The following is a 26,965-nucleotide window of genomic DNA, read 5'->3' on the forward strand; positions in this document are numbered from 1 at the left end:
ATTTGCCATATTGCCTGTTTAGATAACCACGCTTTAGCAGTAACACGTGTAACTTTTGCTGCATCAGCGAGTTTACTAATTTCTGCGTTACCTTTCCAGTATCCTCTTGGGGAATAATAAATCGATTCCATTTATACATTACTAGCACCTAGCGCTAATTTACCTTTCATCGCGGATCTTATTAACCAATTAGCTAACGATTCTCTGATATTTTTATTTTTTTATAGAATTTAACGCATGAATTAATTTCACATCTGCGATATGTCTGTCTTGTAGGTTTTTGCTTTTATATGCTACATCATGAACATGACACGCTTTATCAATCAATAGCGTTTACTGGTTCCTCGCCTGGTTTTGGTTGATCCTGATTGTCAAGTCTGATATCAGATCGAGTACCAGGACCGCAATAATTATATTCTGGTAGATGTTTTTCTCCTTGGTATTTAGCCCATGGAGTTCCTGGGAACTTTGACATTAATTTAGCAATATCACCACCATCTTTTTTAGGTAAAAAAGAAAACTTTTTTTCTGTTACATATTGCACATCTTCCACCATATGCTATTCTCGCATTTTTTGTTGTAACCGTGGATAGATCATTAGTTGGGGTTTTAGTTCTACAGCGTAAACAATATAGATTCATGTATTTATATAATATGGATATAATTGATTTCTCAGCGACTCGGCGACGAGAGCCAGTTAAACACCATCCTGCGTTGCCAAATTCGATCAGAATGATAATAATAGGACCATCTGGATCGGGTAAGACACAATTGTTACTTAATCTTGTAATGAGATGGCTAAAATGGGATAAGTTGTATTTAGTAGCACCACCAGTTGATGATCAACGATGCTACGATGTGCTTAAAGATTTTAATGAAAACGCGCGATTATTGGATGATGATGTCATTAAATTTATAACCGATATTGATGAAGCACCATCTGTAGATGATCTAGATGGATTTATTAATAATTTAGTTGTATACGATGATGTGATGCTAGACAAACAATCAAATCCAGTTAGAATATTTCCTCGAGGAAGACATAAAAACACTGATGTGATATATGTAACACAACGGTATGCACAAATACCAAAAGTGATCAGAGACAATTGCAATATTTTAGTTGTGTTTAATGGCGTAGACACATATACGTTGCGCAATATTCATCAAACTTGGTGTAGCGGAGATATGGATATAATTAAATTTAGAAATTTCTTTTCACGAGCGCAAGCTACTCCGCATGGATTTATAACAATAAATTTATATGATCCTAGATCCAGATCTCGTGTAGGTCTCGATAAAATATTTGGATAAATTAATAGCAGCAAAGGAGGCGCGACTTCAATTAAGACGTAATTGCGAAACAACGTGCATAATAAACTGGAAAAAAATCACCAACGACAATAAAGTAGTATTAATTAGAAAAATTCCGGAGGAATTTTCTCAGTAAAGTGTCGACGCTTTTTTAAAATTTTGTCGACACTTTTCTTTTTTTCGATCATGTGTAGGAGGGCTTATTTTCGACGTTTGGGCGCTCCTACAAAAAGGTGGGTTCGCCTCCTTTGCTGCTAGAGTGGCAGTTTATAGTTATGTCCAGCCTTGGGATATCATGCCGAATACATGTAGCATCATGTCCCACCCAGTCGCATTATCCTGACACCTGACCGACCAGTCCTGACACTAACCTCTTAATGATGAGCACCAAGTGAGGCAGCTGCTAGTATTACTTTTATAAGTCTTTTATAAGTCTCTGATATGACTCGGCCTGGATTCAAACCCACGACCTCCCGCATCTGAGGTGGACGCTCTAACCACTTAGGCCGCCCGAGCGGTCAGTAATTTCCAGCATACAACTCACAATACACATAATCTACGTATCTGTTTCTCTAAAATCAAACAGACAAAAGCTACGGAAGGTTGAATGAGCATGTCAGACAACTGCATCTATTACCTCTCGGAAATCCATGTTCTGTTCAAAAGAGAGGTTTCCAGTGATAGCTATGATTTCATAAGCTGATATTTTCATGAACCTTCAAAGTGGAAACCTTTCTAGCTCGTGAGATTCTCTCCATAACAGAAAACTGAAAGTCCTTTCTTCACAAGGCTCTCCTGTCAAGAGCCAGGTGTAAAGGAGTAGCATATCCGGGCATTGCTTAAACACCTATTATTGCCGCTGTTTGAGTAGATTGGGTCTCAGGGGAATTTTCCAAGGAGAGTCTATCACTCGATCGTTCTCCATTGAATTGTCCAACCTGAGAAATGCTGTTATAATCATTTTGCATTGTGGCCACTTACTTCTTTAATTATTTTCGGTATAAATACGGTGGAGTGTCATTGTCTTTATACCATTCCAACTGACTGAGAGTACAACCATGGCCCACGACTACGGGTTTGGGGCTGGGAGAACGGTATGAAGTTTTTGAAACTATCTTCTCGTAAACAGAATTATCATAGGGTGGCCCCAAAGACCACATATTCGTTAAAAGATCAATGGTCGGACACACGTTCTGCGTAAAGGGTCTGGTCTCTTCTTGACAATGAATCGGTGAGGACATTGAGCATTCTCGGACTTTGTCAGATCTGGGGCGTTATATCCATCTGAACACACCAATCCAAACTAGCACTCATATTCCCGGTAATATTCCTATCCCCAGCGTCTTTAAACAGATAGGCCACCACCAAAGAATTGCCCCTCAAAAAGAGAACTACCTCTACGTATAATTAGCCCTTCTAGAAATGACACACATTTACTATGGTCATCATTTCTAGAATGTTGATATGGAGAGGTAAATCTACTTTTCCTCATTTGCCAATGAGCAATGCTGGGCAATAGATGGGCTGGTGTCAATGAAGATCGCTATTTCTGACTGCGGTTTTTCCGTAGAATTCAAGCCGTTAGCCCTTCCTTAAAAATCAGCAACTCAAACTGACTCAACAGAGAAAGAAGATTGTTTCTGCCCTTTACCAAATTAAACTTACGAAGTCAGCCGGAAAAGAGGGAAACGACACAGCTGATGAAAGGTCATGGGCTGATATTGAGGCCAAATATGATAGCACAAAATTGGTAAACGATTCCGTGGAAACCAAACCAATGGAGCTTGCGTAAAGATATGTGTAAAGTGACTTGAACCGTTGCGCAGTTAAATACTTGCTGAACCGACTGAAGTCTACAACTGGTCCCAGTTTCGTTGGCCCTTGGTAGTAAAAACGGCACCCTGGAGTAAACTCAACTAGTTGAGTTCGGTTCGGGACCTATTTCCACTGCCGTCTTGTCGAGTAACGATCATATCTCCTCCTGTAAATATTTCGTCCTTCTCCAGACCCATATGGGCATGTCAATCGGTGGGAAAGTGGAAAGGGAAGGGTTTAGATAAATTAAATCTGAAGCCTCTCAGGAGCAACTTAGATAACCAATTTGTTATTGAGAAACAGGTCGATCGACGCGGTTTGAAAATAAAGGACTGTGGCAGTTTGCTGTAGGACAAAGAAGAAAGTCAACGTTGGATGCTACGAGCTTAGGAGAAGGAGAAAACTTTTCTATTTCTCCTTTATTAAACAGCCTCTGTAATTGAACGGACTGCTGCCCCAGAAGTTGGATTGAGATCCAAATTACTGACTTTGAGCGTTCTTCGGCCTCTTATCTTTTTGCCGGCGATCGTATCTTTGCTGCGGTTGACAATCGTTCGGCCTGAATGTAGATGCTGGCAGCAAGGCAAGTTGAATAAGCAGTCATTATGACGCTTGTTCAGGTACTACCTCAAATTTTGGCACGAACAATCAGCTAGTCCGGCAAGTGCAGACAGGCTCCTCGTATCACGTGATGCAGAGTATCCAAAGCCGTCAAGCCCTTAGCCATCACGTGATACTCGGCCCTGTTAATCATTTATGAAATGCGGTCATGGATTTCCATGCACAACTGCTACCTGACTTTTAGTCTGCATCATGTTGCAAATAAAGTTATCCTCCATAAAATACTGGCTTTGTCGCTAATGATCAATAATCAACAGGATATAACTTTGACTTTACAGGATATAATGTACGTCATATCATGAAAAATCTACGTAAACCATTGCCACCAAGTAGGGTTGAGAAGGTAAGGGCTGGGAACAGTTTCTCCTCTTTGTCTATATGGAATATAGGCAGGAAAGACAAAATTTGATGCCCATGACACCTTTGCTGGATTCAAGCAGTAGTGGAGTTTCTTCATAACATTAATTTGAACAGGAAATCTATTCAAAGGAGAAACAAAATATTCAGAGTTAATGTTTCAAAATAATTGATCCAGAAATTCAGCAAATCATACTTTAGGTTTCATAAAAAGAAATATGTGGTATCAAAAGGTGGCACTCTACTGTTTCATATTTTTCATAGGGTTAGAATTTTAAAGAAAATGAATTTCCCAAGGATTCCTCACTGGTTATACTGGCTATTATAAAAGATCTTGTATATCTTATTCTGGTGCATGATTGATAGGTGTAATGTGAGTTATAGAGTATAAGGCTTGGCCTTACTTCAGATGTGCACCTCTTGTAAAACTGCTAGCTCTGCTATATCTTTGTCACTTTCTGGACTTCAGAGATAAATTGTTTAAATAAAGAGTTAATAACTATTTTTACACATCTGGTAATTCATTCACGGCACTTTCAGAAGCTGGTATTATTAAGTTCATCAAAATTCATTTTCCCTATTTTAATAATTACTAAAGATAATATACATCTAACTATATCTGACTGTGTCTTTTTAGCACAAGGGAGCAATCATTTTAGTCAGTTGTGTGCTTAGATCATGTACAATTTCTACAAATACAAACTAATCCAAAGAAATTTCATTGAAAGTAAATAAAAGTAGCATAGAGGTATACCAACATTCTCTCCATGGTGCATGATGTAAATGTAAACAACTTTACCATACACCCACCACTCTCTCAAACGATTATAATATCTATTAAGCATCCCCAGAGCAAAAATCCACAAATCAGAGAAATTACTTTTAACATATTAATATGAATGTTGTTCAAGGGTGTAGGATCCCCAATCAAACAGAAAGATCAGAAAATAACAAATTCAGACAAATGCAGCACAAAGGGTACTTCACAGTTATTTCTATCACTTGAGTGTATCCAAGATGCTGGGATGATGGGACAGAGACCGCATGCCAGCCTCATCTTACTATACAAAAGTGTACCTAACCTTGTTGAGGTGTCAAGTCCTGAATGAAGCCATTTGAGTAACAGAATTTTGATGAAACATTCACTCAATGACATACCAAATGATGCAAATTTTAAAATAATATTAGGAGTATTCCTTTTTACAGTGGTAATTTTTTAACTAAACTCCACTCTATAGTACACATTTTACTATAACCTGAATCGAATTTTCATGGAATGAAGTTTACTTTAGTCTAAGAACTGAATAAGATAAAGAAGCAAAATTTTAAAGTCCGCTACAAAACTTTATCATATTTTAACCCTAAAAAAATGGAAACTTTACCTTCTTCTGCTAGGAAAGCAAAATCGACTTTGCCCTGTAATTTTGTTTAGAGGTACATTGACTAACCATACTTTCTGAGAGGCCCCCTTGCCTTAACCAGGTTATTACTAGTGTTTTGTTGTAGCAAAATTTATTCATCAAACCATCATTAGCTATGCCTAGTTTTGACATCAGTTATGCCAACAAACTCTTGCACATTCACGGGCATGTGTTTAGATAGCTGACTTAGCATTAACCCTTTCCTGAGTAAGTTAGCAGCTAAAAGATAGTATCACTGTCTGCTTTCTGCATGTTATCCCTTGATGATAACACATACAAACTTGTGTTTCAAACCTTTAACAATAGTATGTAAATAGCAATTTGTGTTTTAAGATCAGAATTGGTGATCTGGATATTTTAACTGCCTCTTGTACACTACTTCATCATAAAATTAGTTTGAAACTGTAAGTGAACCAATAACAGGGAAATAATGGCGAACATTTCCATGTTTGGGATGTACCAGTTTATTAAACTGTCTGTTTTTGTAAATCATCATGCAAGTATATTCAGAAAAATATACAGTTCAAAGAAATCAAAGTCTAGGTAATATGCTATTTAAGATTTAACTTTAAAATGCAATTATGTAGGTCAGAAACATATGGGACAATGTTATATTGTGGAATTCACGAAAATGGAGAAGTGTTGTAAGGTCAACGTTGTTTCTGATTTCACTAGTATTTGTGAAAATATGGAAAAAAAGCAGTAAAGCAGATACTTGGGGCCTATTTAACCACTGCCTAAAATTACTACAAGTACGTAGACAAACAAATAAACCATAAATCTGCAATCCTATCAATGGACTGTTGTAATGAAGCAAAGTGAGTGATTAGACATTTATGAAAACCCCAAAAATAGATGCACTCACATCTGTGTTGATTCATTTGGAAACAGTTTAGTTCATATACTGACTATATTTCATTTTAATGTGTTTGTATGAACAGTTTACGGCAATGTTTTATCTGCAACAAAGAAATGAGGAAGAACAGTATGATCTGAAAACATGTGCATTTGCCCTCATGTACATGGTACAGGGATTGTTTCAAATGCATTTAGAAATCTTTGAAAGTGCCATTATTGAGAAAATATTTTTTAAAAATAGAGAAAATTTTAAGAAATTGATTAATGGTAGTTGATTAAACATTTTTACCAACTTGCAGTTATAATAATATAATATGGTTACTTAGTTAAAAATTAGTTACATTGTAGCTTCTATTAATCTCTTTTAAAGTCATATGACCAAAATAATGGATAATTTTTTACTTGAAAATAAAGTATTGCTTAAATCAAAAGTTAAATGCAAATATTCAGACTGGCAAACTGGGAAATAGAGGGCATAATTCAAATAATAGAACACACATTATATATATATATATATATATATATATATATATATATATATATATATATATATATATATATATATATATATATGTATGTATGTATGTATGTATGTATGTATGTTTCTTGCTTTATGTCCACTTCTCCCTGTTGAGCTCTCACTTCTCCCTGTTCTGTCCCAAAGGAGAAGTCACTTTTCCCTAAAATTCAAGTCTAGCTTGACCCCTGATTTTAAAATCAAAGACCACATTGTACTATTCTATTATACAAAAAAGATAGTTTTGAAATTCTCATTATAAAATAATGAACCAAAATGACTGTATATGTAGACTGTAAGTTAAATGATAAAAACTCATGAGCCACCATTAATATGATCACTCAGTTTAAATAAAACCATCTTTCTACAACTCTGAGTATGAATAATGAGCAAATTTTCACTTGATGAAAAGGAAAAAGGTTGGCTAAAAAACCTCACAATACCAACATTGAGTCAAATGTTTGAAAAAAGAAGATTATTATCCCACAATGTGGATATACAGTTTACACTGTGAAGATCTGTGTTATTGTTTCTTTTAGAGTATTTTACATCTTCCTGCACTTACTATCCAAGAGTAAAATGATGTAGAAAACTAGCAACTTATCACAAGTTACTATCCAAGAGTAAAATGATGTAGAAAACTAGAAACTTATCACAAGTTACTATCCAAGAGAAAAATGATGTAGAAAACTAGAAACTTATCACAAGTTACTATCCAAGAGCAAAAAGTGATGTAGAAAACTAGAAACTTATTACAAGTTACTATCCAAGAGTAAAATGTGATGTAGAAAGCTAGAAACTTATTAGAAGTTACTATCCAAGGGGATGTTCTAACCACTAGGCCACCGGAGCAGTCAATGATGGCCAGAAAGAGTGCAATCATAAATATGACCTAAGAAAAAGAGTAAAAAAAGTACTTAAAGTGCTAAGTAAATGCATAAAAATGGTTGAAATATGACCCAGGGAAGGATGTGATCTTGTGTACTTTCTGCAATGAGTATTAAGTCGAGTACAAAAGTGCACAGGCTCCTTAATTATCATTTTCATAAATTGTCTCTGAAATCACACTAATGTTGGTACTCCTTAACTAACCAGACATCAAGGTTTATAATCCAAGAGATGCCATTAAGCTATGGCATGTTACTGGACCAAGGTCAGAGACTTTACCATATGGACCTAGATCAAATGATGAATCAGATACTGAAAATGAATATAAACTTTCAACTTTCAATGAGTTTTGTTTGTGAAACAAAGTTGTTATTAATTTGAGTTAGTGTTAATGAGTAATAAAAGTTGAACTAGAAACTTAACTGATTTCATCATTTAAATTTATGCAGAATCATAACATTTTATTATCATCATCCTGTGGGTTAGTAAAACAAAAATCCTAATTTCAGGTCCCACATAAGTATTTTTTTTTTTGTGAAGCATGCTTTGGGGTAAACATATATTTTTCTCATTTTTCTTTCTTTTTCCTTTATTTTTCTCTTTGCCTGTTTCAATTTTGACATCACCACAATATAATTTTTAAACTGGGTTGCTTATGATTCAGGTGATTTATTAAAGTGAAGACACAATAATTGAATTTAATAATAATATCCCTACCTAAGTCTCCTGTGACTTCATATGTCTTTTCTTCTGGGAATAGAAAGAAGAAAACTCCAACAGCAGCAAAAGAACCACACCCGAGGTTGTCAACCCTAGCTGCTACAAACACGCCATCTGAAGCATTCACCTGGCCTATCATAACCTCTACTTCTACATACAGTTCACGCCGGCAGAAACAAGGGAGATAACTCACTCAAATTATAAACATTATTAAATCATAAAATTGTATCACAAACAAATGTTATGTAACATATTTTTACAAATTAATTATTCTGTGATTTCTTGAGAACATACAGGTGAACTTATTTAATATGAACTAAGTTAAAACCAAATTACATTAAGTTTACATTAAATAACTGAGTTCAAACCAAACAGTATTTACTATACACTAAATAACTCACATAAAACCAAATCACATTTAGTTATGCACTAAATAACTCCCTTTAAACCAAATCACTTTTAGTTATGCACTAAATAACTCACATCACATTTAGTATAGATTAAATAACTCACTTAAAACCAAATTACATTTAATATAGACCAAATAACTCACTTAAAACTAAATCACATTTGATTATACACTAAATAACTCAGTTAAGACCAAATCACAATAAGTATACACTAAATAACTCTCTTAAAGCTAAATCACATTTACTTATACACTAAATAACTCACATCACATTTAGTATAGATTAAATAACTCACTTAAAACCAAATTACACTTAATATAGACCAAATAACTCACTTAAAACCAAATTACATTTAATTGTGCACTAAATAACTCATATCACATATAATATTGATTAAATAACTCACTTAAAACCAAATTATATTTAATATAGACAAATAACTCACTTAAAACCAAATCACATTAAGTAGACACCAAAGGGACTCACTTAAAATCCAAACCAAATTTAGTTTCATCTAAATAACTCATTAATAACTAAATCAAATTTACCGGTAGTATCTATTAAAACTGACACCACATTTAGTATAGACTAAATAACTCAATTAAAATAAAACCATATTTAGTCTACACTAAGTAACATTCTCCAGCAAAACCAAATCAAAGTACACACTAAATAACATTCCAGAACAATCTTCATTTATTGACTTCATACATTTCTTCTGACAAAATCACATAGCATGATAACCTGTTTAAGATGAAGTGAATTTCTGGTCAGCTGATCACTTGTTAAGTTCTGAATCATTGGATAATACAACAAAGAAAGGGCAAGGATCTACTGAGAACATTTTTCAAAACAACTGCCTCAGACTCACTCTTTCTATTATAATCAAGGGTATTATTGTTCTGCGTAAATCCAATGTGTACTGTTTAATAAACTAAAGAATGATATCTTTCTCTTGATATATGGTTTTCACTCAGCATGAACAAACCAAATACAAAAAATGACAGAGATCTAAATTTATTGTATGCACTACATCATTGCATACATGGAAAATCTTAACAATCATCACAATGTGTTTTCACCTTTATCCTGATAAACTACTGACAATAACTTGTTCAACAACAAAAATGTAATAAAGCAGATATATCACAAAAACCTGTTCCTTGAATGTTGTATTTTCCAGGATGGACTGTACTACAAAAATAAGGCCTCTGAAAGTATTTGTATAAATTAGTTTTTGTATCCTTATGACCTACAACTTTATGTTTTAACATTCATGTCGTAAATAAAAATCAGTACTTACTAACTAAATCAGTATTTACTAACTAAATTATTATTTACTAACTAAATCAGTATTTACCAACCATATCAGAGAAGTAACATGATTATAGTATAGTAGTGTATATTCTTTGTAAAATAAATTAATTTATAAGACTAAACAGATAGTTTGTAATGTTAATGGTGGATGTTCATGTAACTTATGCCAATCAGAAATAAATAAGATCTTAGGAAATGCTGTAACATAAATATTAGCAACAATTAAAACCATGGTACATGTAACATATCTTTAAGTCACGGTATGATGGTTACAAAGGTTTACTCTAACTTGATAAGTGCCATAAAACAACAGAAAGAAAAATGACGACAGACAATATTAGAAAACACAGATCATGGATAATCCCGTAACTTCAAATTAAAGCTTGATATTAGACACATGGACCATCATGATGGAAGTCATGGGATAAGAAAAATTATTTATTTTTGTATACAAAGAGTTAAATGTGATAAAGAGATAAAACATTTTCTGTGTCCCAACATTTATTGAAACAAAATTGACAACATAAAATTGGCAATAATGCCATAAAACACAGCAGTGACCAGCTCTATTTTAATTACCATGTCAATAAATTATTATAAAGTACTATGATTTTTTATGCTTCTTATTTTTCATGTGCACAGAAATTCTATGATCAGGATGTGCAATATTTTGGTCTTGCCTTGCAGTCTGATTAGACCATACAATTTTCCATAAGACTTCATTTGCAAGTAGATGCCTTCCATTTCCACATTGAAGTCATAGTTAAGAAGTTCAGAGAAGAAGATGCCAAAGAGTGTTGGTGCCGTTTCACTCCACACTTGATCTCAAAGCTGTTGAATATGGAACTGTCTTTCATATTCTGTGTGTTATTGAATGGCAAGCTTTCATGTTTGGCACCATGTAACTTTCATGGCTTTACGCTAAACTGGGACTAACAAGTGAGTGGTTGGTATCACAGTCTGCATTGTGACAGGTTCAAAGTACACTATCTAAGCTGTGGGTAATAATCAGGTTGAGTTGATATGCAAATGACCAGACCTTGGGTGATGCCATGACACCTTATGCTGATGTTTGCCTTTAAAGAATATGCTGATACTATTTTATATCTATATGATTAAATGAGGCATCGAATAATGAAAAATATGAAAATTTGTGATTGACATTTATGGATGAGTTGTATAAATGAAAAATCAATAAGCAGGAATTAGAGTGGATAGGATGCATGGAAAAGGTGACTCCAAGCTGTGTACAGTGTGTATACTAATGTAGACTTTTGCCTTCCAATTCATATACACAGATGAATACAATAGGTTAACAACAACTTCTATTTAAAAATGTTGAATATAATGGAATCATATGCAGTCAAACATGTACTAATGGTCATCTTTACTCAGCGATTACCTGTTCACAAAGGCCATTTTTATTTCCCCTTGTCAAATTTCTAATATAACTTGTATATGTAACAGTAACCTGCATCAGGGGCCAAGTGTTTCCTAACCAAACAATGGTTTCTCCCTGCCTTAAGTGATCAATGGTGGATATCTACTGTATGACCATTCAGATTATGTAAACTAAATTTTTCTTTGCCAAGGAATGCATTGTTTAGATAAAGGAATAGTATGTGCATTGATGTGCAAACATTTCTTACCATAATGATGTGCAACTCAAATGTGTCAATATGTCAAACTTGAACCTAGACAATTTTATCATTAAGGTAGACTAATGAAGAATTTCATTTGCTGGATGATTAGAAAAGTGTAATAGTAGTAGAAATGGAAGTCTTTTTGTCCCAGTGGGACAAGTATAATTCCATATCTTCATCTATTTGCCTGTAAATTAAAGTTATCTCTGATGAAAACAGTTTATCATCGAGATGAGATATGAGCTACATCCCTCTTTGTTAGGGTCTCTCAGTATATAAAACTTGTCTGTAAAGGAAGGTGAAGTTTTTATTCATGGGTCACAAGAACAGCTATAGATATGGCTTCTTTTGATTTTCACATCTGCTGTCTTATGATCAATTAATTTATGATGGATTGAAGTAGCAGGATATATTAATCTTATGTGGAGCATAAATTTGACAGAACAACATATGTGCATATTTTATGATTTTATTAAATAGTGCACATTAAATAAAAATAATAATAATATTAATAATAATAACAACAACATTAATAATAATAATAATAATAATAATAATACTGATATTCAAGGCATGATATTTGCTCAAAAGCCAATTCTGAAAGGTGGACCCGTGTACAGAGGTTAACTTTGTCCTAAGGCCAGTTTTGCCTTTTCCCATGGGTGGCCACTATTGACAGGTTTGACTGTTCATCTCAACCATATGATCCAAAGAAAATGTGGCTATTTCAGCTTTTGTTGTTTGACTTGAGCAATGCTAAAGCCAACAAGACAAATACTGTATATACTCACAAATCCATCTGCAAACAACACAGACCATGATCTGCCACCATATAATGTGCCAGCAGACCAGTCTATGTTCTTCTACTGATTACTCCTTATAAACTGCATAGAACCAGATAGGCTGGCACATTATGCAATGGTAGGTCTGGGTTTGTGCAGTTTGCAGTTCAACTTGACTTACATAAGACTATACACATTAACAAACTGTTGGGTTGGGTGGATGCAGGGGGTGGAGTTGAGTGCAGAAGACAAGCAAGAAAATGGAAATGAACTTGCATTTCTTCAATTAATGTGCTACATTTAATACCTGTTTTGGGCTACATTTATGTGGTTGCCCTGCCAAAATTGGTTGTTTCCTCATATTTCTCTAGTTTTGTCCACATCAAAGACCACTTAATACCAACATCTGTTATTAGCATGCCTTACAAGTTTCCAGAGCTAACTGTATTACAATATAACCTGTCTTGAAAGACCACTACTATGTGAAACCACCTGTCTTCAGATACCACATTCTCAATGCACAAATTTATTGATTATGTAGCATTTGACCTGCTTGAGAGACCATTTGTCTTGAGAGACCATAATTATGGGGCAAAAGAGGTGGTCTTTCAAGACAGGTTCTACTGTATCATCCAAAGTTAACATTTATAAAGGATGAAGTACAAATCACTAGTGGCAAGTATTTACTTGTGCTTTCTCACTGATACACTTACCAACTGATGTTTCAGATGATGTTGATAGGAAGTCTTATTTCAATAGAGCACCAGTTTAGGAACAATGCAGAACAGCATTTCTGTACAATTTCTTGTGCTCAGAATCTGTTATTTCCACTAACACTTGCTGTACAGAATTAATGACTCACTATAAAAGGAAATAATCAGCTTGATTAAAAGTTGTTTTTATGATTTTAAATCCTGACCTTCTTCAACTTAATGGAATGTGGCCTTTATGTTTCTTAAGAATTAAAATATTTTCTTCCATGACAAGACTAAACAGAAAGCTTCATAAATTTGCTGAAACCTGAAAGGTGGGTTTATCATTTGACAAAGATATACTATGTACAATAATACTGAACAGTTTGAAAAATTGAGATGGGCTTATCATCAAGCATGAGCTTGCTATTTCTGTGACAATACAATATATCAATTTCACTGTCATTGCTGATGGTACCATGCCAGTTTTGTAGTACAGATTAAAACTCAATTATCATAAAAATGAATAAAGTTATACACATCCTTTGTCAAAATGTGAAATAAAAAGACAAACTTTGTCTTACTGTCAGAGATTTTATTGCACCTCTTCCTATCAATTAACAGTATACAGGAAACTAATCATATGCGGTACTTTCAAGTCCGGTTCAACCACAAGAGAGTGACCCTGATTTGCTGTTGCATAATGTGATGGCTGATCATGGTTTATGTTGCTTCTTCTACTTATTACGCCCAACAAACTGCATTGACCCAGACATCCTTGCACAATATGCAATTGGAGATTGGGGTCTATGCAGTTTGTAGCAAGATTAGGCTTATATGCAAGTATATAATGCAAATGGTCCTCACATTATACAAAATAAAATGATCTTTCATTATACAAAGTCAAGACAGTTACCAATATTACTTTTTATATAGCAGATGGTGTTCAAATTGGATATATCTGCATATCTTGTCAACAGACATTCAATTTATTAGGAATGGAATAGTTCAGAAAGTAGATTATCTGACCTGTACTCACCAAGTTACTAGTTTGCATTTCCATTCCAAACAACTGTTTAAAGTATATTGAGAAACATACATGTACCTTATTAGGTCCATTGTTTGTCGCAAAAGTAGCAAATAATTATAGGTTACTGCATTTGTATAGGAAAATATGAACGAGTTTTGGGATGAAATACTGCACAACCTTGGGAGTACAGTATATCCTTCCGACAAAACGAGTTCGTATTTTCCCATACAAATGCAGTAACCTTTTTATTATATGCTCATTTTTTTATTGTACCTAAGGTTTAATTATATAAACAAAATACACTACAAGAAACAACCTAAATGAATGAATGCCGTATTCCAAACTAAATACACAAGATCAGATTTGTCATTACACAATGACATCATTATTAATGTGCACATAACTCTGCCCAGATAAATTTAAAGTTAGTCACGCGCTCGACATAACTTTTGAAAGAAAATGGCATGTCTAGTTAAAATTGAAATTTGCAGTCATATTGTGAATGAATGCGCATTGCAACAACTTTTCCATTTGATCTGGAATGAATATATTTTGGTATTTTGTTTTGATTCGACAAAAGTTTGTGATTTTTGACTGGTTTCATCTGTGAAAATTATACATGAAATACATCGGATTGAAGTGGCGTGGGAGAAGAGTGTTGACATCTGCAAATGTGTTTCTGTTTCTGTCATTAAATATTTGAAATCATAATGTGGGAAAAATATGAAGTCTTTCAATTGCAATTATCAAAAAGATGCTATGGAATTTAATGTTTATTTCATTTTGAGTGCAGTAAGGAGGATGCAATTGCACTTATCATCAAAATTACAGCACAATTTCAAAATGTGTAATCCAGATTGAAAACCTATGACATGGCTCATGTAATTTGGATTTGCAGAATTAAGAAAATACATTTTGAGGAAATTCAGGATGTAAAACTGTAAGTATATTTTATTTTGCCATTCTTATCACCAGCTAAAGAAGAGAGTATATGACTTGTCAATTGTATGTCATTTGTAAGGACATTATCTTGCATCTGTTATATAATGTAGCTGGCCTAAATCCATAACATTGTATCAACGCGGAATGTGCCAAAGCAGCTGGTATGTGGCAGTCCACGAAACATCTGTTTTAGTTCATTCAGAAACAAATTTAAACAACCACAACGTAAAGAGCCTCTTATGCGAGTGTACATGATTTGTGTACAAAATCAAAAGTGCTGGTGTCTGCATCCATTGTTTGTTTGCAATAGAAAGTAGTTCCTTTATGCATGTGAATGCTATTTGTGTATTGTCACGCGAGTTCAGTATCGGGTAATATTGAACGATTCTGACCATGTAAAGTTAACGGGAAAAAAATGAGCATATAATAATAACTAATGCTGTCTATTTAAACTGAAAAGCAATAATAATAATAATATTAATATTATTGTTAATATTAAATTTAAAGTGCATACACTAATTGATAATATCCAACTGATTTTATGAATCTCATACAACATAATGAAGCAGACAATTCAAATCATTAACATAGACAAAATTGTTCATACTGAATTAGCTTCAAATATGACAGTAGTATGTCAGAGAGTGAACAAAACTGAAGTGGTGATTACTGAACTACATTATGATTCTAAATGTAAGTCCATGCTTGATGATAAACCCATGCCCACATTTAGAAATGGAAGCAAATATTTATGGAGGAAAATACTTATCAATAATGAGCATATGCTCCATTTTCCACAAATGTTATTAAGCAGGTCCCTTGAGCCTATCACAGGCTGTCTCCTTGATCCTATCACAGGCTGGCCCCTTGAGTTTATCACAGGCTGGCTCCTTGAGATTATCACAGGCTGACCCCTTGAGCTTTGCACAGGCTGGCCTATTGAGCTTATCACAGGCTGACCCCTTGAGCTTATCACAGGCTGGCCTTGTGAGCTTATCACAGGCTGACCCTTTGAGCTTATCACAGACTCACCTCTTGAGCTTATCACTAACATGCCCCTTGAGCTTACCACATGCTGGCCTCTTGAGCTTATCACTAGCAGGCCCCTTGAACTTATCACAGGCTGGCCTCTTGAGCTTATTGCAGGATTGCCTCTTGGGTTTATCACAGGTTGGCCTATTGGGCTTATGATAGGCTGGCCCCTCTGGTCCTATCATTGGAGAAATAATGTAGTTATGTCACTGTGGGCATGACAATCTACATAAGATGTTACATGGGATACAATGGAATTTTGACTTGTTAGACATGTTTCTAAAGAACTGTACTGACAGTATTTTTCAGATCCAGATTTTTAAAAAAAATTTGTATGTATACATTTTGAGAAATATCAATTTCTGCACAATAAAAGAAAACTTAAAGTTGATTGTTCTTGAAATTAATCTACAGCAATCATTTTATGCAGAGCAGTATAGGTCAGTGTACTTGTATATGGCTCCAAGATACAGTTAGAACTATTTAATTGATTTTCCAGGTATACATGACAAAATGAGTCATTTTATTTTGAAATTATTCTGATTAATAAAACATTTAGAAACTGCCTCAGTCTAATACCATGAGAATATATTTTGCCTCTGTCTAATTGCATGGAAATAGGATCTGCCTCAGTTTAATTGCTTGAAGATAGATTTTGCCTCAGTCTAATTGATTTGGGATAGATTTTGCCTCAGTCTAATTGCTTGGGGATAGATTTTGCCTCAGTCTGATTGCTTGGGGATAGATTCTGTCTCAGTCTAATTGCTTGGGGATAGATTTTGCCTCAATCTAATTTATCTGGGGTAGATTATGACTCAGTCTAATTGATTTGGAATAGATTCTGCCTCAGTCTTAATTGATTTGGGATAGTTTCTTCCTCAGTCTAATTGCTTGGGGATAGTTTTTCCTCAGTCTAATTGATTTGGGATAGATTCTGCCTCAGTCTAACCGAATTGGGATAGATTTTGACTCAGTCTTAGTTGATTTGGGATAGATTTTACCTCATTCTAATTGCCTCAGGATAGAGTTTGCCTCAGTCTAATTGCTTGGGGATAGATTTTGCCTCAGACTAATTGTTTGGGGATAGATTTTGTCTCAGTCTAATTGATTTGGGGTAGATATTGCCTCAGTCTAATTGATTTGGGATAGATTTTGCCTCAGACTTAATTGATTTGGGATAGATTTTGTCTCAGTCTAATTGCTTGGGGATAGATTTTGTCTCAGTCTAATTGATTTGGGGTAGATATTGCCTCAGTCTAATTGATTTGGGATAGATTTTGCCTCAGTCTTAATTGATTTGGGATAGATTTTGCCTCAGTCTAATTGATTTTGGGATAGAGTTTGCCTCAGTCTAATTGCTTGGGGATAGATTTTGTCTCAGTCTAATTGCTTGTAGATTCTGCCTCAGTCTAATTGATTCAGGATAGATTTTGTCTCAGCCTAATTGCTTAAGGATATATTCTGCCTCAGTCTAATTGCTTGGAAATAGATTTTGCCTCAGTCTAATTGCTTATAGATTATGCCTCAGTCTAATTGATTCAGGATAGATTTTGCCTCAGTCTAATTGGTTGGGGAAAGATTTTGCTTCAGTCTAATTGCTTGGGGATAGATTTTGTCATAGTCTAATTGATTTGGGATAGATATTGCCTCAGTCTGATTGCTTGGGGATAGAGTTTGCCTCAGTCTAATTGCTTGGGGATAGATTTTGTCTCCATCTAATTGCTTGTAGATTCTGCCTCAGTCTAATTGATTCAGGATAGATTTTGTCTCAGTCTAATTGCTTGGGGATAGATTTTGCCTCAGTCTAATTGCTTGCGGATAGATTTTGTCTCAGTCTAATTGATTTGGGATAGATACTGCCTCAGTCTTAATTGATTTGGGATAGATTTGCCTCAGTCTAATTGATTTTGGGATAGAGTTTGCCTCAGTCTAATTGCTTGGGGATAGATTTTGTCTCAGTCTAATTGCTTGGGGATAGATTTTGTCTCAGTCTAACTGCTTGTAGATTCTGCCTCAGTCTAATTGATTCAGGATAGATTTTGCCTCAGTCTAATTGCTTGTAGATTATGCCTCAGTCTAATTGATTCAGGATAGATTTTGTCTCACTCTAATTGCTTGGGGATAGATTTTGCCTCAGTCTAATTAATTTGGGGTAGATATTGCCTCAGTCTAATTGATTTGGGATAGATTTTGCCTCAGTCTTAATTGATTTGGGATAGATTTTGCCTCAGTCTAATTGCTTGGGGATAGATTTTGTCTCAGTCTAATTGCTTGGGGATAGATTTTGCCTCAGTCTAATTGCTTAAGGATATATTCTGCCTCAGTCTAATTGCTTGGAAATAGATTTTGCCTCAGTCAAATTGCTTGTAGATTATGCCTCAGTCTAATTGATTCAGGATAGATTTTGCCTCAGTCTAATTGCTTGGGGAAAGATTTTGCCTCAGTCTAATTGCTTGGGGATAGATTTTGTCTGTCTAATTGCTTGGGGATAGATTTTGTCTCAGTCTAATTGCTTGTAGATTCTGCCTCAGTCTAATTGATTCAGGATTTTGCCTCACTCTAACTGCTGAAGAATATATTCTGCCTCAGTCTAATTGCTTGGAAATAGATTTTGCCTCAGTCAAATTGCTTGTATATTATGCCTCAGTCTAATTGCTTGGGGAAAGATTTTGCCTCAGTCTAATTGCTTGGGGATAGATTTTGTCTCAGTCTAATTGATATGGGATAGATTTTGCCTCAGTCTAGTTGCTTTGGGATAGAGTTTGCCTCAGTCTAATTGCTTGGGGATACATTTTGTCTCCGTCTAATTGCTTCTAGATTCTGCCTCAGTCTAATTGATTCAGGATAGATTTTGTCTCAGTCTAATTGCTTGGGGATAGATTTTGTCTCAGTCTAATTGATTTGGGATAGATATTGCCTCAGTCTTAATTGATTTGGGATAGATTTTGCCTCAGTCTAATTGATTTTGGGATAGATTTTGTCTCAGTCTAATTGCTTGTAGATTCTGCCTCAGTCTAATTGATTCAGGATAGATTTTGCCTCAGTCTAATTGCTTGGGATAGATTTTGTCTCAGTCTATTTGATTTGGGATAGATTTTGCCTCAGACTTAATTGATTTGGGATAGATTTTGCCACATTCTAATTGATTTTGGGATAGAGTTTGCCTCAGTCTAATTGCTTGGGGATAGATTTTGTCTCAGTCTAATGCTTGGGGATAGATTTTGTCTCAGTCTAATTGCTTGTGGATAGATTTTGTCTCAGTCTAATTGCTTGAAGATAGATTCAGCCTCAGTCTAATTGATTTGGGAATAGATTTTGCCTCAGTCTAATTGATTTGGGATAGATTTTGCCTCAGCCTAATTGATTTGGGATAGATTTTGTCTCAGTCTTATTGATTTGGGAATAGATTTTGTCTCAGTCTAATTGCTTGGGGATAGATTCAGCCTCAGTCTAATTGATTTGCAAATAGATTTTGCCTCAGTGTAACTGATTTGGGATAGATTTTGCATCAGTCTTAATTGATTTGGGATAGATTTTGTCTCAGTCTAATTGCTTGGTGATAGATTTTGTCTCAGTCTAATTGCTTGAGGATAGATTCGGCCTCAGTCTAATTGCTTGGGGATAGATTTTGTCTCAGTCTAATTGCTTGAGGATAGATTCAGCCTCAGTCTAATTGATTTGGGAATGGATTTTGCCTGAGTGTAATTGATTTGGGATAGATTTTGCCTGAGTGTAATTGATTTGGGATAGATTTTGCATCAGTCTTAATTGGTTTGGGATAGATTTTGTCTCAGTCTAATTGCTTGGGGATATATTTTGTCTCAGTCTAATTGCTTGAGGATAGATTCATCCTCAGTCTAAATGATTTGGGATTAGATTTTGCCTCAGTCTAATTGATTTGGGATAGATTTTGTCTCAGTCTAATTGCTTGGGGATAGATTTTGCCTCAGTCCAATTGATTTGGGATAGATTTTGCCTCAGTCCAATTGATTTCGGATAGATTTTGCCTCAGTCTAATTGATTTGGGAATAGATTTTACATCAGTCTAATTGATTTGGGATATATTTTGCCAAAGTCTAATAGCTTCAATATAGATTCTGCCTAAGTCTAATTGATTGGGAATAGATTTTACATCAGTCTAATAGCTTGGGGATAGATTTTGTCTCAGTCTAATTGCTTGGGGATAGTTTTGCATCAGTCTAATAGCTTGGGGATAGATTCTGTCTCAGTTTAATTGCTTAGGAATAGATTCTGCCTCAGTCTAACTACTTGGGGATAGATTTTTCTGCAGTCTCATTGCATGGGGATATATTCTGCCTCAGTCTAATTGCTTGGGGACAGATTTTCCCACAGTCTAATTGTTTAAGGAGAGATTTTCCTTCAGTCTAATTGCTTGGGGATAGATTTTGCCTTAAATTGCTTGGGGGAAAGATTCTGCCTCAGTCTAATTACTTGGGGATAGATCTTCCCACAGTCTAATTGCTTTTTAATATATCTTGCATCAGTCTAATTGCTTGTGGATAGATTTTGCCTCAGTCCAATTTCTCATTCCTTTTGGGATATATTTTGCCTCAGTCTAATTATTTGGGATAGATTTTTCTGCAGTCAATTTGCTTGGAAATAATTTTTCTGCAGTCTCATTGCTTGGGGATAGATTTGACCACAGCCTAATTGCTTGGGGATAGATTTTGCCTAAGTCTAATTGCTTGGAAATAGATTCTGCCTCAGTTTAATTGCTTGGGCATAGATTATGCCTGTCTAATTGCTTGGGGATAGATTTTGCCTCAGTATAATTGCTTGCAGATAGATTCTACCTCAGTTTAATTGCTTGGGGATAGATTATGCCTGTCTAATTGCTTGGGGATAGAGTTTGCCTCAGTATAATTGCTTGCAGATAGATTCTACCTTAGTCTAATTGCTTGGGGATAGATTTGACAACAGTCTAATTGCTTTGGGATAGACTTTGCCTCTGTCTAATTGCTTCTAAATAGATTTTGCCTCAGTCTAATTGTTTGGAAATAGATTTTGCCTCAATCTCACTGCTTGGGATATATATATATATATATATATATATATATATATATATATATATATATTCTGTTTCAAAGTACATCTTAGTTTAAAGGCAGGTCATTGCAGACCATTTTATGATACAGTGTGTTGCAGAATGATTTACTAATTTAAAATCACATTTAATAGAAGTAAATATGTCATTAATGTATTTGCTTCTGTAAGTATTAATTTTGGCAAACTACATTAAAAAGTAAAAAGCATTTTTAACCTTATACTGATGTCAAATGCAAGACCTGCTTTATACAAGTATTCTTTTTTGTGTGTGCTTCTACTGTAAACCATTAATGTAAGAGACTGTGTTTGCCAAAGGCTTGAAAAAGAGCAGGAGAGTAGCATATTAATTTACAATAAGACTTCTGGACTAGGACTAAAAATATCATCACTGAACAAAAATGCTTCACACCTGTGCCTCAAAATTGACCAGAAACACAACATTTAGTGGAAGGACAGGCAGACAGACAGGTGGAAATGGGGAAGATTTTTTATGAGGCGTACATGCAGAAAGAAAGAAGCACACAAAAAGAAGATAAGAAGGCAAATGAAAGCAGTTTGTTTTTGTGTTGGACAGATTGCCTGGCCTTAAAAAAATTAAGAATCCCTCAATTTATTTCCTTCTATGCATAACTTTTAACTTTATGTTAAGATCAGCCTCTTCAAAGACTTACATTTCAAAAAGATGAAAACATTTACTTGTTCAATAGGAAAATATAAATTAACTTGTTCATAGGGAAACCCATCTTTGCTAGCAAATGTTTCAATATGATAATCCTATCTACACCTTGGCGGATCAAACAGATAAACTGGTGCTTTGTCCAAGCAACATCTATTGGATTTCATGAGTTGCCTCCCTTAGTATGTAATGCCAACAAACCAATAATGTGGTTCATTGTACACCACCCAAAAATGGTTGGGCAATTGACCTAAAAAGGATACTTTGGAAGTGTAACACTGAAGGCATGACATTGTATCAGAGGGAAGCCGTTATTGGTATATTTGAGTAAGAGGTATTTGTACAAACGCTGACAGGCAGTGGAAAATTGCTTAATTATCAGTCCATTCAAGTTGTGTGCTTCCTTGTCTCGATCATGTAGTAACAGTCTTCAAATCAGAACGATTTAATTTTGATCGGATGTGGTGACTTGCCACCATATCCAATGAGATTCACAGACCCAAACCACAGAAAAATCTGATCTAACACCAAGGTGTAGATAGGGTTATCACATCAGAACCTTTGCTAGCAAAGATGAGGGAAACCAATTTACATGGTCTTCATACTAACTTTTTTCACATGAGCAAACATTACAACATACAATAACAGACATAAATCAGTATTTTTCTACAGGTTTATAATGCCATGTAACTCTTGCCTATCATGGAAAATATCTTTGCAGGTATCAGTTTTCAGTGTTTTGTGATAAATGACACTGTTATCAATACCATACATGCTCGCGTATAAGTCCAGACCAAGTACAAACTGTACAGACCCATATCTGCCACTGCATAATGCAACAGCAGGTCTGGATCTATGTAGCTCATTGGGAGTAGTCAGTTGAACAAACAACACAGACTTTGACAGCTGATAAATTATGTTATGGAAAATTGTGATTTTTTTTTTCTTCAGTTTGGCTTGTCTGATAAGTGAGTATAGATGGTATTCAAATTCACAGATTAAAGAAAGAACTCACTAATTTCAAGGGGCCTTCACTGTTCAAGTGGCTTAAGATGCTTGTCTTAAAAAATCACACAAACATCTTACCTATGTCCACACAAGTTCGAGTCTCTGTCTGAAAAATGTAGGTATGTGAGAAAGCTTGCCAGTAGTTTTACATGGGTCACTGGTTCTTCCTGGTGCCCTTCTGTGTTCTTCCTGCACCACATATGATTGCAACCATGTATAGTCGATGTGCTGAAAAATGGCACTGAACCTAACAAAAACAAACAAACAAATAAATATTAGTTTCTAAAAATCAAAGTATTCAGTGTCCTACCAGTTTGAATTACCAATAATGTTGATAGAAGCATGCACTATTTCTGCATTGCACCATAAAACTGGAGGCTCCAGTGCCACTTGTCTCAGCAGTTTACCATGGGAGGTTTGGATTGCAGTTACAACTTCATAAGAACCTATTTATTGGGTAAAATAATAGGCCTTGGCATATTCCATGTATTCCATGATAAAACATTGCAGTCTTAATTCCTCAAATATATCACAGGAAAAGCAAATGCTAGCTAACAAATATAGTGGCTCTCTATCAATCTGTAAAAAATATTTTTTTTAAACAGAAGTGCAAGATACATAAGACTAGACTAGTACTCCACCCAAAGGAAAGACTTAAAAAAATGCTTTTATATATATATATATATATATAATGATAAATTACGCTGCTGAAACACCCGATTGCATTATTTCAAACAGACCTTTACATATATTTACCTGACACAAAAGGGCACACATGCAACTTTGGTTTCTTTTGCGTGTTCTTAATTTCACTATACCATTAAATAGTATGTATGTGGATATATAGGGTTTAATAACACATCAACACAACACTTGTACAGTTTTATCACAATAAATTTTGTCTGATTTTCAAAACATTAAAAACAAAACCTTGAAAAAGAATTCAAAACTGTTGCTGCCACTGTTACAAATTTCTCACCAATGTGACAGATGATTCTTAGTTTCTTTTCTCTCTGGGTTACATCTGAATTCGTCTCAGTGGCCTCATGAGAAACATATGCTAATAGGTTTCTGGCATCTGTTAAGTATGTAATTGACAACCCTCAGCATGAGAGCCTGATCATGTCAATTTCATAAAAAGATGTAAACTGCATGTCAACAATTAGGAGCAATCAAGATAAAATGTAAAAATTTAAATGAATAATTCATAACATAAAAGTACACATAAAAAAGGGAGAAATCATACCAGTGTAAGGATTGGCACCAAGACATGGAAATCCCAGTCGAGGGGTTACATTATCAGTCTTCTGCTTTGCAGATTTTCAAATACAACAAAAAAATGTAAACCCTCAACTTGGATTTCCCCATCTTAGTGACATCCCCTAAAGTAGTCTTGCTATCTACAATGGGAGGGGAGATGATAAAGATCAATTACCATCAAATGTCTCCCGGTATAGTAGTGGGAATGATGTGGGTTCAGGTGGGTCAGGGTAGGTCCCCTTCTCACTAACAGTGAGTGTGGTCAGTGTATATATTTCATCCACACCTAGTTCAATTTGCACCTCTTCATTAACCACCCTAAAATAATTATCTTGAAATTAGTGTAATACAATATGAAAAACAATCTGACATGAGCAAATCAGGTATGGTATTTGACATGAACAATGCTTATTAATTATATAGCCAATTGACAGATTTGTTTCTTTTTTAAAGAGATATGATCTTTGCCATAATTTTTTCTGACTTTGAAAAATCCTTCTCAAAGCCCACAAGTAAGCTAATGCAAGTAATAAAACAATGTTCATCAGATAAAGATCTATAAATGGACTCCGATGCTGACACCAACTAAGTGATTGGTAGTTCCAGCTCTATTTTGCATTGTGTTGACCAAAATATTTTTAATTCCAACATTCTATTAGCACATATTTTGTCTGAATTCATAAAATGTTAGTGAAAAAAGAAATATGAATTTGTTAGTTAAATAAAGAGAGATAATAATTTACATTTCATTCATCTAATATGTAGAGAAAGAATTAAAAACAAACATTCTCCGTGCTCATAAAAATAAGTCCAGGGCCTGCAAGTCAAACCCACTCACATAAAAACTTTAAGCAGAATTTTAACAAAAGTGTTACAAACACATGACATAAAAAGTGCCTTATCTCACTTTTTCACTAACACAAGAAAACTGCTGGTCACAAAGTGTCTACTTTGTCTCGTTTTTTTAGTAAAACAAAAACATGTCTCAAGTTTTCACTAACACTACAACATGGCTGGTCACAAAGTGTCTGCTACATCTTATATATTCACTAGTGTCAGTTCAACAAAAATCAACTTTTGTCCATTGGAATTATCTTTCATCACTCACAGGAAATGATCCAAGATATTTGAAAAGTGTTGATGGCTGCTGGTTGCACCCAAGCTTGCTGTACCAGACATACAACTTTTGGATATGCGCTTCAAAGAGAACGGTCTTACTGTACATAATAGTCCAGTCTTGTATTTACTATACATGACTGTACAATCTTTTCTTTTACTGTAGATAATATTCCAATCTTGTATTTACTGTAAATAACAGTACAATCTTGTATTTACTGTACATAATAGTCCAATCTTGTATTTATTGTACATAATAGTCCAGTCTTGTATTTACTATACATGATAGCCCAATCTTTTATTTTACTGCAGATAATATTCCAATCTTGTATTTACTGTACATGATAGTCCAATCTTGTATTTACTACACATAATAATCCAATCTTGTATTTACTGTACATAATAGTTCCATATTGCATTTACTGTACATAATAGACCAATCTTGTATTTACTGTACATAATAGTTCAATCTTGTATATACTGCACGTAATAGTCAAATATTGTATTTACTGTACATAATAGTCCAATCTTGTATTTACTGTACATAATAGACCAATCTTGTATTTGCTGTACATGATAGTCCAATCTTTTCTTTACTGCAGATAACATTCCAATCTTGTATTTACTGTAAACAACAGTCCAATCTTGTATCTACTGCACAAAATAGTGCAATCTTGTATACACTGCACATAATAGTCCAATACTGTATTTACTGTACACAATATTCCAATATTGTATTTGCTGTACATAATAGTCAAATATTGTATTTACTGTACATAATAATCTAGTCTTGTATTTATTGTACATAATAGTCCAGTCTTCTATTTGCTATACATGATAGTCCAATCTTTTCTTTACTGCAGATAACATTCCAATATTGTATTTACTATAAATAACTGTCCAATCTTGTGTTTACTGTACATAGTATTCCAATCTTGTATTTACTGTATGTAATAGTCCAATCTTGTATTTACTGCACATAATAGTCTAATAGTGTATTTACTGTATATAATAGACCAATCTTGTATTTACTGTACATAATAGTGCAGTCTTGTACTTACTAAACATGCTATTCCAATCTTTTCTTTACTGCATATAATATTCCAATCTTGTATTTACTGTAAATAACAGTCCAATCTTGTATATGCTGCACATAATAGTCCAATATTGTATTTACTGTACATAATAGTTCAATCTTGTATTTACTGCAAATTATTGTCCAATCGTGTATTTACTGCACATAGTCCAATCTTGAATATACTGCACATAAGTCAAATTTAGTCTTTACTGTACATAATATTCCAATCTTGTATTTACTGTATACATGTAGTATAGTCCAATCATGTGTTTACTGTAAATAACAGTTCAATCTTGTGTTTACTATACATAATAGTCCAATCTTGTATTTACTGCACAAAATAGTGCAGTCTTGTATATACTTCACATAATAGTCCAATACTGTATTTACTGTTCATAATA

This window comes from Sinohyriopsis cumingii, chromosome 7 (assembly GCF_028554795.1).
Source record: "Sinohyriopsis cumingii isolate HCF-2022 chromosome 7, ASM2855479v2, whole genome shotgun sequence".
In the NCBI taxonomy this organism is placed as follows: Eukaryota; Metazoa; Mollusca; class Bivalvia; order Unionida; family Unionidae; genus Sinohyriopsis; species Sinohyriopsis cumingii.